The 16,108-nt window shown below is 64.9% G+C and overlaps 1 protein-coding gene across 5 annotated transcripts in view; it reads right to left on the bottom strand.

The window, feature by feature from the left end:
- TNK2 (tyrosine kinase non receptor 2) overlaps positions 1-16,108 on the bottom strand; it is a 69,903-nt gene that overhangs the window by 41,925 nt on the left and 11,870 nt on the right. For 3 of the 5 annotated variants that reach the window (XM_075068332.1, XM_032777283.2, XM_075068333.1), the window contains one exon: positions 9,076-9,415. The exons of 1 other annotated variant lie outside the window; for it this stretch is intronic. The gene's annotated coding sequence lies outside the window, so the exon portion shown is untranslated. The remainder of the gene's footprint in view (positions 1-9,075; positions 9,416-16,108) is intronic. One more of the 5 variants, XM_075068334.1, reaches the window with a different exon arrangement.

The raw sequence follows: 16,108 nt of genomic DNA, 5'->3' as shown, positions 1-16,108 counted from the left end.
CGGATGCAGCACAGAGCCAGGCCCGGGCTAGCCAGGCTTCCAGGATGCTCGGTCCTGGGCTGGACAGGGCAGGCTGCAGCCCCACACGGGGAGCCGACTGTCTCCTTCCAAGGCAGTTCTTCACCTGTGCCAGAACACACCAGGTCCTGGGCTAGCTCCCCACACGCTGCCTACTCCTGTACCTCCCCCGCTACAGGGCTAGTCCCCTCCACCCACTGCCTGGCAGCTCACCTCAGTCCCAACCTACAGTCCCCTGCTGCTGCTGCAGCCCTGAACTCCCCTGCACCTTGATCCCCCGCCACACACATCCCTGCCAGTGCCCCTCAACCCCAATCAGCAGCCTCCTGCCATCCCGGCTCGGAGCCCTCTTCCCCCAGCTGCACTTCAGTCCAGACATGAATCACACTTCCAGTTGTGCCAACCCATGAGGCAGTTTGCCCTGTGCCAGGCTGGGAAAGGCCCAGATTCACAGATGCTGGGATCCATCTGGGTCTGAGCACAAGCTAGCAGTGGGGAGGTTTGGCGCTGAACTGACCAAGCTGCTGCAGGCCAGATCCAAATGGTGCCCCGGGGCAGAGAGCCCCACCCCTGCCAGCCCCCATCCTCTCACCCAGGACAGCCAGGCTGCACCCAGAAGCCCCTCACCCGCGTTTAAAGGAGGAGGCTGCATGTCCTAGTGGGACGGAGAGCCAGGACTCCAGGTTCTCGCTTGCTGGGGCACATCACAGCCCCGCTTTGTGCCTCAGTTTCCCCAGCTGTTAAGCGGGGAGAACAATCCCCCGGCTTTCGTGAAGGGCCAGAGTGGAGGACTAATGGCATAGCTACGGAGAGCGCCCCTTTGCCCCCCTGCCCGGAGGCCCAGCATTGGATGCTAGAGGGGATGCGGACTCCCCCGGGCTCGGGGCCCGACGGAACTGGGGTTCCCCCCGCCCACCCGCAGGTCCGCGCCCCGTGCCGGAGGGGCCCCGCGGTACTGACCCTCTGGCAGGGCGCTGCCCGGCGTTAGTATGAATATCCAGCCAGGACAACACTTCCTAGCACCCAGCTCTGCTAAGTGGCCCTCAGTCTCGACCCCAGCCCCTGTGAATCGTCTGGCTCCCCCACCCAGCTCTGCCACACCATCAATCCTGCACCGCGCCCCGCAATCCCGCCATGGGCTCCACACCCGGCTCTGCCACGCGCCCATCAATCCTGACCCGCAGCCCTGCGATCCAGCCTGGGGCTCCCACCCCGCTCTGCAACCCATCAGTCCTGACCGCAGCCCCCTGCGATCCAGACCTGGGGGCTCCCCACACCCGCTCTCACAGCACCCTATCGTCCTGCCCCGAAGCCCTGCGATCCGCCTGGGGCTCCCCACAACCCCTCTGCCAGTCTCTCACTCTGACCACAGCCCCTTTGATCCAGCCCTGACTCCCCCAAGCTCTGCCAGTACCCTCACTGTGACCCGCAGCCTCCTGTCCAGCCCTGGGCTCCCCACACTGCTTTGCCCAGGTACCCTAACTCCTGACCTACAGCCTCCGCGTCCCAGCCCTGGGCTCTCCACCAATGTTGTATTTCAAATTAACGAACTGTTTTCTTAGCTCCCCTTCCCCCATATCATAAATTAATAATACTGAGTAGGACACCCATTCACTGGCGTATATTCCTGACGCACAGCAATCCTTATCTTGTAGAGATGACAAAATAGGGGACCCTGCAGATTAGGGGAACTGTTCTGTGGTAACCCTGCCCCAGCCCTGCGGTCTCCACCTCACTCCAACCTCAGCACAGCTCCGCTTCCCACATTCTCTGGGGCTCCCCCTTAAGACAATCAGGCCACAGGCCGAGCGCCCATCCCTTTGTTTGTGACCAGCCAGGAGCCAGCTCCACCGGGAGGTGAAGGTCGTATGTTAACCCCTTGTGAGCCAGGTGCAACAGCCACCCACTGCAGAGGCAGAGAGCTAGGGGTCCAGAGGAGTGGGGCTGAGGGGGGAATAAGGAGGCAACTGACCCAGTGGAGCTTCTCCCAACCTTCCCACCCGGGCCTGAGCCTGCTGACACCAGTTGCTGGAGCACAGAGCCCCCCCAGCGCCAGCCCAGCCCGCAACCTTCCAGGCCTTCTCCAGCCCAGCCAGGCCAGACCTGCCAGCCCCCATGGCCTGAGTAGGGGGAGATGCTCCGGCCAGGTGGATGCTGCTGGGGGGCCCAATCCCATCCCTCCTCATGGAGACTTAGCTTATGTTTGCAGCCCCCCTCCGGCAGCCAGGGGATACAGCCCTTCGCCTCCAGGGCCCAGCAGCAGCCAGATCCCAAAGATCCGGGGGGGGGGGGGGGGGGGGGGGGGGGGGGAGTGACTTAGGGGCCCAGGCAACAGCTGCGGGTCTACTCCCAGAGCCCAGCCCCCCATGATCCCTGGGCTGAGGCCTCAGTTGAAGCCCTAAGCAATCCCTGGAGCACCCCCTCGGGAAGCTTGGCCTGCACTGTCCAAACTGCCCCATGTCTAAGGCTGGCCGGCCAGCACCTCTCCCAGCCTGGAGCACCCCGCTCTGCCTTGGCCCAGCCCCATCAATACCCCGTATGGCCAAGGACAGTCAATGCCTCCACACTCCCTGCAGTGCAGGGGGAAGGGGGGGGAACCATGCCCTGTAGGGTGTAGTCCCTCCCCACACCTGCCCCAAGCCTGGGCCACACTTCAAAGACCCTGCAAGCTACCTTCAACCTGGAGTTATGTGGGGGTTTGCCCCCCTGGAACAGAGATGTGCTCTCCATCCAGCCCCCGGCTGCACTGGTGGCCAGAGCCCCATGGGCATAATCCCTGTGCCATGTGATACCACCAAGGCCGCCCAGAGGATTCGGGGGCCTGCAGCAAAGCGGGGAAGCTGTGGGGCTTGTACTCACCTGGCGGCAGTCCGGATCTTCGGCAGCACTGAAGGGCCCCATGCCACTGGAGACCCGGACCACTGCTGGGCCAGGGCTCGCAGAGCATTTCGGTGGTGGGGCGGGGGGGGCCTTCAGTCACTCCATGTTTGCGGCAGCACTGAAGGGCCCCCTGCTGCCGAAATGCCACCGAAGACCGGGACCACCACTGGGCCAAGGCTTGTGGGGCCCCTGTGGAGCCCGGGGCAAATTGCCCCACTTGTCCCCCCCCAGGCGGCCCTGGATACCACTGGGGCAGGGAGATTCCTCCTGACCACAGAGTGGTCACCGCCCTGAAGCCTGGCGTTAGATCCCTGTTGCGTCACTGCAGGGCCCTTTTAAAGCGCCCTTGCCTGACTGAAGTGATGCAAGCTTCCCCCTCCCACATTTCCGCCCCCCATCCCACAGCCTGACTCACCCTTCCTGGGGAGGAAGGTGTCTCGGCTGTGCAGCTCCCAGCTTGGCCAGAGGGGGTCGCTCAGGAGCTCTCCCTCATGCCATGGGTCCTATGTTGGCCGGACACCAGACTGGATAGGTGACTTCAGCCCAGCGGGGGTGCGGGGCTCCCATATGTCCTCACACTCACCTTGCTGTCCAGGGCAGGGCAGCCCACAGCCCCCCACAGGGCAGTTCACCCCAGAGGGCGTTCAGAGGGGACCTGCCCAGCCCAGCCCCGCCCCAGGGAGCTTGAGGATTTGTTACAGCCCTGAGGTGAGGCTAGGAGCAACTGCAGCATGAGAGATCCCTGGGCTGGGCCAGGCTAGGGGGGGCTCTGGTGAGACAGTGGGGGGTCCGCATTGGCAGACATCTCTGGAGCTGGGGCTGGGGGCTGAGCAGAGGCAGTGCATCCTGGGGCCGGGGAGGCAGCAGTGAGGGAGGGAAGGAGGTGGATGGACAAGGCAGGGCACAAGCCCCGCTGCTCAGGCACCGAATAAGAGTGGACAAAGCACCACGAGCGACAGCCTGCCCCACCTCGGGGGGGGGGGGAGGGCCAATGGGGAGCTGGGAAGAGCCAGGCTCAGGGGTCTTTCCCAAGGGCATCCTTGGCACGGGGGTGCCAGCAGGCAGGTGGTGTGGAGAGCATCCCAGCTTCCCGGTCTCATCCCACAGGGCTGAACTCACTGCTGAGCCAGAGAAGAGCCCCAGGGGCTGAAACAAGCTGGTGAGGCACATCCTGCCTGCACACGTGTGTCACGGCACTGGCATGCCAGGCAGCCATGACTTACACATGTGCTATGTCAGCTCTGACCTGATAGGCAGAGTATGGGCCAGACATCGCCTGCTTGGCTGCAAGCGGGGTCTGCGGGGGCTATTATCAAACATCAAGTGAACAAGCCCCAACCCGGCCCAGCCAACATCCCCCACACCCAGCCCCTCCGGGGGGCAGAGGGTAGCTCAGCCCCTGTGGCCCATTCAGCTGAGCCCGTGAGGGGTCCCTGCAATGGGGGGCCCAGATGTCCCATCACACAGCTAGCTCCTACCCCCTCGGCAAACCCAGGAGAGCATCGACCGAGGGCCAGCTCCTCCCCAGACACCTGCCTGCCTGTCACCACTGGGAACAGAGACTCACTAACTAGTGCAGAGGCAGCTGCAGACTGGGAGCTCTCCAGCCCCCACACAGCCCTGGCCCCACACCCCAGACACCACCCGCCTCCCATGTCCTGTCCCACACCGCTACCTTGTGCGCAGCCCACCCCTGCCTGCCACGCTTCAAACTCCACTGCTCCTCACACAGCACCAGGATAAGATCTGTCTGTTACACTCCCACCATGGTCATTGCAAACCCTCCGGGTGTCCCTCTCCTCGGGGGTAGGGGGGGTTCTGCTCCCCTGGCACGCTAGGCAATGCCAGCAACCCAGCCTGGTCAGTTTCAGGCTCCGGTCACATCCCCGGCACAGGGAGCCATTTAAAAGCCCCAGCAACTTCTGAGGGCCTGTGAGCAGGGGTCCCCTCGGATGGGTGGCAGGGAGCTCGCAGGCAGAGGGCCTGGTGCAGCCTGCACGGGGGGGCTGGCGCGTCGCCACTCACCTCCTGCATCTCGCCAGCCAGGGCTGGAGTCCCAGGGCTCAGTGGCACAGCTGGCTGGCGTTTGTTTACAGTCTGCCACTCTCGGGTGGCTGGTCACATGGCAGTGAGCTCAGCAGCTGGAGCAGGCCATTCATTCCCGGGGCAGGGCCAGGCAGAGTTTCAGGGACACTCCCCGGGGAGCCAGCCCTGCCACGAGCCCTGCTGGTTGGGTCACCTCTCCGGCAAGTGACACCCAGAAGCTGCACACACTGCCCACGGGTGCTGGCGAGTCATGGAGCTGGGAGTCAGAGAGACACTGACCTGCGATGACTCCACTATCTGACCCCAGCACACGGAGGTGAGCAAGCCATGCAGAATGAGCCCCACTCGCCCGCAGTGATACAGGGCCAATCCCACGCCCCCACAACATCCCCTGGAATGGGCCCTCTGCCCACAAGCTCCCTGACACCCATCTGAGGGGACCCCCAACAGGGGAGCTGTGCTGGTCTGGGAGGCACTGCTGACCTGCTCCCAGGATATAACAGGGGTAGATAGCACTGCCCTGGCTCCAGCAGCCCCTCATACCCGCCCCTAGGAGGTGCCCCACGGATCCATCCTGCCCCCGCCCCCTCAGGCCCTAGAGACAGCGAGATGCCACGGCCCCTGCTGCCCACAACACACTGACATCCCATCGTGGCATCCGGCACCCCACTGCTGGGAGGGGGAAAGGCACCTGGTGAAGAGCCGCTGGCTTACAGAAGCTGGGTCCCCACCGCCCCCTCCCACCGAGGAGTGCCCCTCCCCGTGGGCCACGCTCATCTCGGCAGCTTGGGGCACTCCCCACGGTGCAGCAAAGGCACACGCAGACGGTCCCCGCCACAGCCCATATAGCACACAGGCCCCGAGGCACTATCTGCCCCACAGCACGAGAGGAACTGTCCCTCCACCCACAGCCACTGAGCCCCAGCGGAGCTCTGGGCACCTGGGGCAGCTCAGCTGACAGCATGGTGCCACTGCCCCCTGGAATGCCCGGCTTGTGTGTCTGTCAGAGGCCAATCCCCAGCACTGTCGGTGGGCCGGGGGTCACCATGCCTCATATAACTCCCCAGGCATATGGGAGGGGACTGGACAAAGAACACTACAACAGCCAAGTACCCACTGCTCCCAGGTGCGCTGTGTGGGTAGGCACCTCCCAGCTGGGTCCTGGGCAGCCCTGGCCCCCAGGGACGTTGCCCCCTGCGGGCACTAGGGGCCATTAATGTGGTACCAGAGCAACGATTATTGACAGCACTGCTGCTCCCACAGGGTGCTGGAAGAGCCAGGACGGTCCAGCGCCCGGGGAGAATCCTGCACAGCGGGTACGAACCCCAAAGGGGGGGGGCGAGGGAACAGGCGCCAGGCCCTGCAGGCTGGCTGGCAGCGGGCACTGAACTAGGTTGATGGGCTCTAAAGGGGCTAGATGGAGCCCTGAGCTCTGTGCTGTGGAAAACGAGTGGGCAGACATGGCATGGCCCTGCTCCGTCTGCACTGAGCAGCACTCTAGGATCTGCCCCGGCACCTCATTCCCAGGAAATCCCAGTGCTCATCAACTCTGGCTACGCCCACCCAGGAGTTATGGCGCATGCAAGCCCACGGCCCTGTGCCCGTCCTGGGTGAGCCACCAGTGGGTGACAGGGAAGAGGGGAGAATGCCTGGCACCATTTCGGGCTCCATGTCCATGCCCCTGCCTCTCCGAGCAGCCAGCTTGGTGGGTCGGAGCCTCAGGCCTGGCTCCAGCACGGCACTAGGGGGTGCTCCACGGGTAGGGACGGCCTGCAGGGTGGGCGTCCAGGCACCCCAGGCAGCAGCCGGCAGACTGGGGAGGCTGCATGCGGCGCACAGCAGAAGGGATGCAATGCAGCGTGTGACACAGACACTCGGAAGGGGCTGGAGGAAGCACCATCGCTCCTGCCAGCCAGGGTGACAGAGGAACCTGTTAGCCGAGGAGACGGCTGCAGCCTGCCCTGTGCCCCCATCCACACCCAGGACGAGCCAGCCTCCAGCCGCTTGCCTCCCTCAAATCCCTTCCATATGCGGAGCTGTATGTGGCAAGGGCCCAGGGGCTGGCTGGCAGGTTTGGTGCCCCTCCCTTTGTCCGCAGAGGGACCGGGAGACGGGTTTCATGGCACAGCGGCACTGGCAATCCCTGCAGCAGATTAGTCTGGCGGAATCCCCATCAGGGGGGTGGGGGGGAACGAGACATGTCCAGGACCCACCCCCCGTCCTACCCACAGGCTGGTACCACGTGGGACCCCGCGCCTGACGCAGAGCAGCCCAGATCTCAGACGTGGCTGCCCAGCCACTGCCCAATGCCCCCTCTGCTCCCCGCCTGAGCCAGCAGGGAGCATTAACCTCGAGCAGTGCCCTGGCTGGCTCCAGGAGCCGGGAACAGGTGGGGAGCGTTGCAGCTGTAGGGGTTCCTGGCTGTATCCCAGCTGAGTCCCTGACCACATGGGTTGTCTCCACTACGAGGGCGAAATGCAGCAGCTGCCCAACAGCTGCAGAAACCACAGACAGGACAAGAAGGAGAAGCCACTAACAAATCTGGAGCAGTCTAGGGCTCCAGGGCCAGCCCTGTGCCACCCAGCATGGCTGTCCAGGACTCCCCGGCAGCAACAGGGACAGAGCTCAGACCCTCCTGCTCCAAAAGCCCAGGCGTAAGGAGACTCTCCGTTAACTGTAAGCATGAGGGGGCTCTGACCCACAGCAAGGCCATTCTGATTCCACCCAGTAGTAGGCAGCGCAAGGCATCAGACATTTGTTGGGATACTGGAGCTGCAGAGGAAATTAACACAAGCAGCCAGTAACTTCAGGGGTTGGCACCTGGCCCGTCCGCTCAGCTAGCGAACGCACCCTCACAAAAAAGTGGCATCTTTCACCACAGTCAGTCACGGTCAGCTTTGAATCTCAGCCAAAAGACGGACCCTCCAGTAGCATGACACCTCCCACATGGAATGGGGGCCAGCTCCCCCCCACCCCAAGAGCACCACCTAGTGAGCCCCCTGCCACTGCTTGAGAGAGCCCCCTATGAGTCCCTAGTACCCCAAAAGCTTCCCCTGCCGAATGCAGCACAGAACTCTCTGGCACCGCCTGAGAGCACCCCTTATTGAGACCCCCTGCTGCCTGCAGCACAGCACCTCCTGGCAAGGGGGTCAGTACTGCTGAAAGCCCCTCCCTACTGAGCCTCCAGGCCCCACTCCCTGCACCACAGCAACCCCTAGCACTGCACTGGGGCACTGGAGTCAGCACTGCTTGAGAGAACCTATTATGGAGCCTCCACCACCCCCCAGTTCCTGCAGCACAGCACTCCTTGGCATCACACTGGGCACGGAGGCTGGTACCAACTGCCTGGGAAGCATGTCCTGCTCCACTCCTGGCCATCCAGCATCCCAGGCATCACACTAAGGAGAGCAGGCCCCCAAGGAAACTCCCCCAGCACGCCCTGAGCAGCTGGGTTGCCCTCAGTCGGCTCCCACCCACATACAAAGCAGGCTCCCAAGCTACGGACGGAGCAGGACAAGCTGACTGGCAGGCAGGGATGCGTTGTGACAAGGCCTGAGTCACAAATGCCACACCAAGGGCTGGTGTGACAGTTGCCCGGGGGAAGGAGAGCCCTGGTGGGGGCTGCTGGGAGCCAGCCCAGAGCCTACAAACAGGGAACTCCCACCAGTCCAGAGCCGGGTACAGCCCCATCCTGGCATGGGTGCCCCATTCGGCACAGAGCTGGCTTCAGTGGGCACCTTTCTGCTTGGCCACAGGAGGGCGCACTTCACTCAGCTTGTGATACCGTCCCAGGCACCAACTAGCCGACAATTGGATGGAGGGTGCGGGCAGAGGCTGGGGGACACACCAAACAACCAGCCCAGAGGATGAACAGAAAACAGGAGTGCTGCGCTTCCTTCGCCCACCTGAGCAGCTAGCCCAGCCCAATCACACCCAGCTAGGCTCTGTGCCTGGGGAGAAACAGGCAGCAGAGATCCCCAGGCCCCTGGGGACCCCAGCCCAGAGCCTGAGCCCCTCCATAGCCACACCAGTGTCCGGTGCCCCGTTGGCCTGGTGCTGACAGCCTGCAGGTGGGGATGGGTCTCTGGGGAGCGCGGGAAGGCTGACAGTACAGTGCAGCGGAGACCCTACCTGAGGCTGGGGCGCTGCTTTGTCTGGGCCTTGCGGTCCTGCCCTAGGGGGCTTGTCAGAGGGCGGGGGGGCTCCAGCAGTGCTGGGGGGGGGATATTCCAGGGGGCGGGGAGGGAGTCCGTTTCAGCCTCCCCCAGGGTCTTCTGAGTTGTACAGAGGCCTGAGGGGGCGGGGGGGGCAAGTCCTAAAGCGGTGCTAATCCTGACCCATCCACTTCCAGAGCGCAAGATCCCTGGGGGGTCCCAGCACGACCCTGAGGCTGGCGTACTGCAACTCACCAGCACATCCGTCAAGGGTGGGGGCCTGGCTGCTCCAGCCCATGGGATCAGCCAGACTCAGTCTGGAAGAGAGAAAAGAGGTCCCAATGTCAGGCACATCTCCTCAGGCCGGGCACAGCATCATGCTCCGCAGGGAGAGAGCTCCACCCGGAGCCACCCGGGGGCGAAGCGGAGCCACTGCCTGGCTGCAATGATTCTATGCCAAAGCCCCTGCCCCAGGCATCGACCCCAGAGGGAAACCAGCCCCTCAGGGGAAGTGCCTCCCCCCATTTTAGGGGGGAGCAGGGACCGGACTCAAACCCAGCACCTGCTTGTTGGCTCTGGCAGAGACAGGAGGGCGCCTTGCAGCTGGTCCCAGGCGTGCCCAGGTGCCAATGCAAACAGCGAGCCCGGGCATGGGGAGGGAGGGTCCCACTCACGGACCCCTCGAGCCCTGCCCGGGGCAGAACATATGGACGGGGTTGCTCGAGAGCAGCTACCCAAGGCACCGGGGCAGAGCCAAGCCATGGGACCCCAGTAGAGAGGAATAGGGATCCCCTTTGCACACCCCCACAGAGCGCTGCTCTGCCTGCCCAGTCGGCAGCCCTGGCACACAGCCCCTCTGGGACAGAGCGCAGCCTCATGCACACCATGGGGGAGGAGGGGGGCACTGGCTCCCACCCCTGGGACAAGGCCTGCCCCAGATGTCCCCTACCAAGACAGCCCAGCCCAGCCCAGCCTCCAGCAATCTCCCTGCAGCGTGCACAGCTGGCAACAGCCAGGGATCTCCACCCGCCTCGGAGGCCCCAGCCACCACAGGGGCACTGATGGGGCGGAGGCTGCAGCCAAGGCCATAGCTCAGTTTCTGGCCACAAACGGCCCCCTGCCCTCCCCCATCAGCTCCCAGGGCCTGGGAGTCAATGAGCTCATTGTCCAAGGGTGAGGGGGCAGAGCTGGGCTCCCGCATTTGCCCTTGACTGAGTGGGGGCTCACTCCCTAAGGAGTCCCTCCCCCCCGCATCAGGGGCTCTCACATAACCCCTCTTTGGCTCAGGGCCCTGGTGGGGACGTCCTGTCCCTGCTCTCAGCACTGGGGGAGCCGTCGAGTGAGGAACAAGGAGCCGTGTCTCAGCCACCCCCGCCCAAGCCAGCGCTCAGGGACCTTGCCAGGGCCTCAGGAACAGGGAGGGGAGGGGACTGGTCTGTTCTTGGCAGCAAAGGGTCAAGAGGTCTGGTTATAGGGGAGAGAGGGTCTGCTCCCTACATTCAGCTCTGCCGGTGCCCTCTCACTCCCACCACACAGCCCCCTGCTAGCCCAGCCCAGTCCTGGGCTCCCCTCCGCAGATCTGCCAGTGCCCCTCAATCCCAACCTGCAGCCCCTTGCTAGCCCAGCCCAGCCCTGGGCGACCCCCAGGTCTGCCAGTGCCCTCTCACTCCTACCATGCAGCCCCCTGCTAGTCCAGCCCTGGGTGACCCACAGCTCTGCTGGTGCCCTCTCACTCCCACCACGCAGCCCCCTGCTAGCCCAGTCCTGGGCTCCCCTCCGCAGCTCTGCCAGTGCCTCTCAATCCCAACCCACAGCCGCCTGCTAGCCCAGCCCTGGGCGACCCCCAGCTCTGCCGGTGGCCTCTCACTCCCACCACGCAGCCCCCTGCTAGCCCAGGCCTGGGCTCCCCCCCGAGCTCTGCCAGTGCCCCTCAATCCCACCACGCAGCCCCCTGCTAGCCCAGTCCTGGGCTCCCCTCCGCAGCTCTGCCAGTGCCCCTCAATCCCAACCCGCAGCCGCCTGCTAGCCCAGCCCTGGGCGACCCCCAGCTCTGCCGGTGGCCTCTCACTCCCACCATGCAGCCCCCTGCTAGCCCAGGCCTGGGCTCCCCCCTGAGCTCTGCCAGTGCCCCTCAATCCCACCACGCAGCCCCCTGCTAGCCCAGTCCTGGGCTCCCCTCCGCAGCTCTGCCAGTGCCCCTCAATCCCAACCCGCAGCCGCTTGCTAGCCCAGCCCTGGGCGACCCCCAGCTCTGCCGGTGGCCTCTCACTCCCACCATGCAGCCCCCTGCTAGCCCAGGCCTGGGCTCCCCCCTGAGCTCTGCCAGTGCCCCTCAATCCCACCACGCAGCCCCCTGCTAGCCCAGTCCTGGGCTCCCCTCCGCAGCTCTGCCAGTGCCCCTCAATCCCAACCCGCAGCCGCTTGCTAGCCCAGCCCTGGGCGACCCCCAGCTCTGCCGGTGGCCTCTCACTCCCACCATGCAGCCCCCTGCTAGCCCAGGCCTGGGCTCCCCCCTGAGCTCTGCCAGTGCCCCTCAATCCCACCACGCAGCCCCCTGCTAGCCCAGTCCTGGGCTCCCCTCCGCAGCTCTGCCAGTGCCCCTCAATCCCAACCCGCAGCCGCTTGCTAGCCCAGCCCTGGGCGACCCCCAGCTCTGCCGGTGGCCTCTCACTCCCACCATGCAGCCCCCTGCTAGCCCAGGCCTGGGCTCCCCCCTGAGCTCTGCCAGTGCCCCTCAATCCCACCACGCAGCCCCCTGCTAGCCCAGTCCTGGGCTCCCCTCCGCAGCTCTGCCAGTGCCCCTCAATCCCAACCCGCAGCCGCTTGCTAGCCCAGCCCTGGGCGACCCCCAGCTCTGCCGGTGGCCTCTCACTCCCACCATGCAGCCCCCTGCTAGCCCAGGCCTGGGCTCCCCCCTGAGCTCTGCCAGTGCCCCTCAATCCCACCACGCAGCCCCCTGCTAGCCCAGCCCTGGGCGACCCCCAGCTCTGCCGGTGCCCCTCAATCCCAACCCGCAGCCCCCTGCTAGCCCAGCCCTGGGCGACCCCCAGCTCTGCCGGTGCCCCTCAATTCCAACCCGCAGCCCCCTGCTAGCCCAGCCCTGGGCGACCCCCAGCTCTGCCAGTGCCCCTCAATGCCAACCCACAGCCCCCTGCTAGCCCAGCCCTGGGCGACCCCTAGCTCTGCCGGTGGCCTCTCACTCCCACCACGCAGCCCCCTGCTAGCCCAGTCCTGGACGACCCCCAGCTCTCCCAGTGCCCCTCAATCCCAGCCCTGGGCGACCCCCAGCTCTGCTGGTGCCCTCTCACTCCCACCATGCAGCCCCATGCTAGCCCAGCCCTGGGCGGCCCCCAGCTCTGTCAGTGCCCCTCAATCCCAGCCCTGGGCGACCCCCAGCTCTGCCGGTGCCCTCTCACTCCCACCAAGCAGCCCCCTGCTAGCCCAGCCCTGAGCGCCCCCCAGCTCTGTCAGTGCCCCTCAGCTCTGTCAGTGCCCCTCAATCCCAGCCCACAGCCCCCTGCTAGCCCAGCCCTGGGCTCCCCACATCCGGCTCTGGCGGTGCCCCTCACTCCCACCACGCAGGCAGAGCGCAGTACAGCCTGGAGGATGAACCCAGGCAGACTCAGCAGCTCTCCCCCTCAGTGTAGCTGCACCAATTACTGCTGCTGCTAATTAATAGGCCCATTTCCTCTCCTGCTGCTGGCTCCTTTGGACTATGTCCAGAAGAGGTGAGAATCCCACTTGTCAGCCAGTCCCCAGACCCCCCAGCCTGGCGAGGGGAGATCTGCCCACAGGAGGCTACATGGGGTCCAGCAGGACCCCGTGGCCAGACAGGAGCAGCCTCTCCCAGGAGTGACACCAAGAGCTGTGGGTCTGGCTCACGCAGCAGTGGCAGGGGGGGTCTCTGGGTCAGACACTGACATTGGCGTGAGAAGCTCTTGGTGAAGACGTGTTAAATTCCCACAAAACCCCCCTTGGCCCAGCCCCTCCCTCAGTCACACAGAGGCTCTGGGGCCTGAGCTGGACACAGACAGGGCCCTGCAGCATCATTGATGGGCCGAGTCCCACAGCGCTCCCAGGAGGTGGGGACGTCTCGCCCTGACTCACCACATGAGAGCCGGTGCACAGGCCAGCCAGTCAGCTCTGTGAAATAGGGAGCACAGCGTACAGCACCTGGCACCATGGGGCTGTTGCAGGGCTGGGGCTCCCAGGGGCTGCTGAGAATGGAGTGGCTCAGCCCAGGTCCCACAGGAAGGAGCAGGGAACGCCCCAGTCCCGTCCCCATTGGGCCTCCTTCCTTTCCCCTGCCCAGGCAGGATCAGCCCAAGGTCTCTGACTGGTACCAGCTGGGATACAAATGCCTCTGGCTCCATTTAGACAGGGGCAGCCCCTGGCTACTCGCCCATCCCCCAGGCAGGAGGCCCCACCCACGGGAGCCCCAGAGGAAAGGAAACGAAGAGGGTGGAGATGAAAGGCTCCAGCTCAGTGCACCCGCTCAGCAGTCGGGGCTCTTAAAGGGACAGTGTAACCCCAGCAGCCAGGACCATGGGCCCCTTTGCCGGTGGTTCCGGGCAGGAGGCAGACAGGGCCTTGCAAGGGGCTGGGGGGGCACGTGGGCCAGGGCACTGCCACATACTGTTCAGGGCGTCTGGCCACAGACAGCCCTAGGGCAATGGCTGGGGGGGGCCAGCCCCAATGGTGACACTGCTGCTCCCCCATGCAGCAGCAGCACACATGGGCACTGGGGGCACCAGCAAGGTCACACATAGGCAGGGCCTCAGGCACTAAGCCACAGGTCTGCCCCAGGGCAGGGTCTGTAGCCTTGCTGCCACTAGAAGGCAGTGCACCCCCACACACACACACACTGTCCTGGAGACATGGGTGGCTGCAGGGGTCAAGGCAGAGCCCCAGGCCTGGCTGGGGGGCAGAAATGACCAGACAGATGAGGCTTGTCCAGGAGGGCACAGGCAGGTGCCAGAGGAACACTGTGCCCCGGGGGGATCCTGACCATGCTGCCTGGCACTGCCCCCATATCTCACCGTGCCCTGAGTGCCCTCACCCCAGTTCCCCCCACTTCCCCTCCCAGCAGTTCTGGCTGCAGCCCAGCCCAGGAGAGCCACGTACCCTGAGCCTGCTAGGCAGCAGAGAACCCCCGAGCCCCCTCTAGTGCCCCAGGCTGGTGGGGGACCTTGAGGGCAGAGAAGGCTGGTTTGGGGGGCAAAGCCACACGCTGGCAGGGATCTGTTCCAGAGCAGCTTTAAGCTGCCCATTCTCACTAGCCACAGCGAGAGTGTCGGGGCATTCAGGGCAGAGCCCTGGGTTCAGCTCTCCTGTCCGGTCAGGGGGCCAGATCAGGCCTGGGGCCCCAGCCCAATTCAGCAGGAAGTCAGGAAATCCCTACAGCGATGGCTTGCGCTCTCATGGCAACAGCCGGCCAAATGACCCTGGAAGGAGCCAGGAATGGGGTTGTGGCGTCTCAGCTGGGGGGTGGGAGGGGAATGACGACATGGAGAGGGACAGGTGGGGCAGCTCCCCCCCTGCACCCCTCCCAACAACCCAGGCAGTGCAGGGGCTCCTGAGGGCACCCACAGGGCTGTGCCCAAGGGAGGAGACGGGAAGCTGCTACATCACCAGGCCCCTGCAGCACTGGGGAGCAACCGTGCCCACGCAGCACCCTGCAGCCCAAGGCCGGGCCGGGCGAGCCACTAGTGTTGGGGGGAGCCAGTCTTCAAGTTACCGACACAGACCCCACCGACCAACCCCTCCCAGCTCCCCTCTCCGCCCACCCAGGGGAGTTCAAACCTGCTCCTGCACCAGCTGCCCTGCCCAGCGCCCCGCAGCACCAACAGCTCATGCCCCTGGCTTCCTGCCCACGCCGCAGCTGCATGGCACTCAGCCACCTTGCACCGGAGGCGGTGCGCGCCCGGCGGCCTCGTGGGGGGAGGGGCAGTGATGTGCCACACATGGAAATGGGGGCACAGGGGGGTTCTAAGGGATGATCTCAGCCCCTGGCGTCTGCTCTTGCACCATCCCCGGAGGTGCTGGAGAGGGAAAAGCGCCGCTAGGTCCTGTCTACTGCCTCTCCTCCTCCTCCTGCCCTATGGAACTGCCCGAGCCCCACCCCCCGCGCTCCAACCACCCGTGTTCCCCACCTGACGGGAGCCCGTAACCCACACTGGGCAATGCTGCCAGGCTCAGGCCCCGAGGTAGTCGTGTCCACCCCTAGAGCGCCTGCTGCCTGGGCACTGACCAGCCTCTCCAGCACCGAGGGCCAGCGTGGCGTCGCACCCCCACCCCGACCCCCACCCTCCTACCCCGGCACAGGGACCTGCTCAGGTTAACAAAGAGCCCAAGTCTGGCCTTCCACCCACGCAGCCATGCCCGCTGGGACAGTGGGCCCAGGCAGAGACCCACACACACTCCCTCCTCCAGCAGCTTGCATGGCACGAGGGGCATTGGTGGGCTCACTGGCATGGCTTGGCGTTCGTCCTCTCATCTCCCAGCTGCCAGTTCAAATCCAGCATGGGTCAGGTGTGCCCCAAAGCTGCTGCAGCCTGCTGGCCCGGCCACACCAGCATGGACAGTGCTTGGTGGCTCTCAGCCCAGCTAGTCAGACACTAGTGACCACAGCACATTGGGACCCACAAACAGCTGCCAGCTGCCAAGGGGAGGCGCCCAGCTGTGGGGGACAGTCCCAGAACCCTGATAAGCTGGGCAGTGCAGGGGTCTCTGCCAGCTAGATCCACTGAGGCCACCAGTGGGAAACACTTCCTCCTCCACAGCCCAAAAGTGGAATCTTTGGGGAGCAGAGAGACGACATCCCTTGGGCAGGCAACTGCCATCAACAGTGCTAGAGGGCGAAGGACACTTTGGCGCAGCAGGACCCCCAGGGAGAGGATCAAACGGGCACCACAGGGGACCAGGAGTCAAGAGCAGGAAGGCCAGCAAATGAACAGAGACCAGCAGACACATCCTATGGAGCATGTGGAATGGCCTAGAATGCCAACAGT

Source organism: Chelonoidis abingdonii, chromosome 8 (assembly GCF_003597395.2).
Source record: "Chelonoidis abingdonii isolate Lonesome George chromosome 8, CheloAbing_2.0, whole genome shotgun sequence".
NCBI lineage: Eukaryota > Metazoa > Chordata > Testudines > Testudinidae > Chelonoidis > Chelonoidis abingdonii.
Note: the sequence above shows the minus strand (reverse complement) of the source record. Positions and strands in the feature narration are given on the sequence as shown.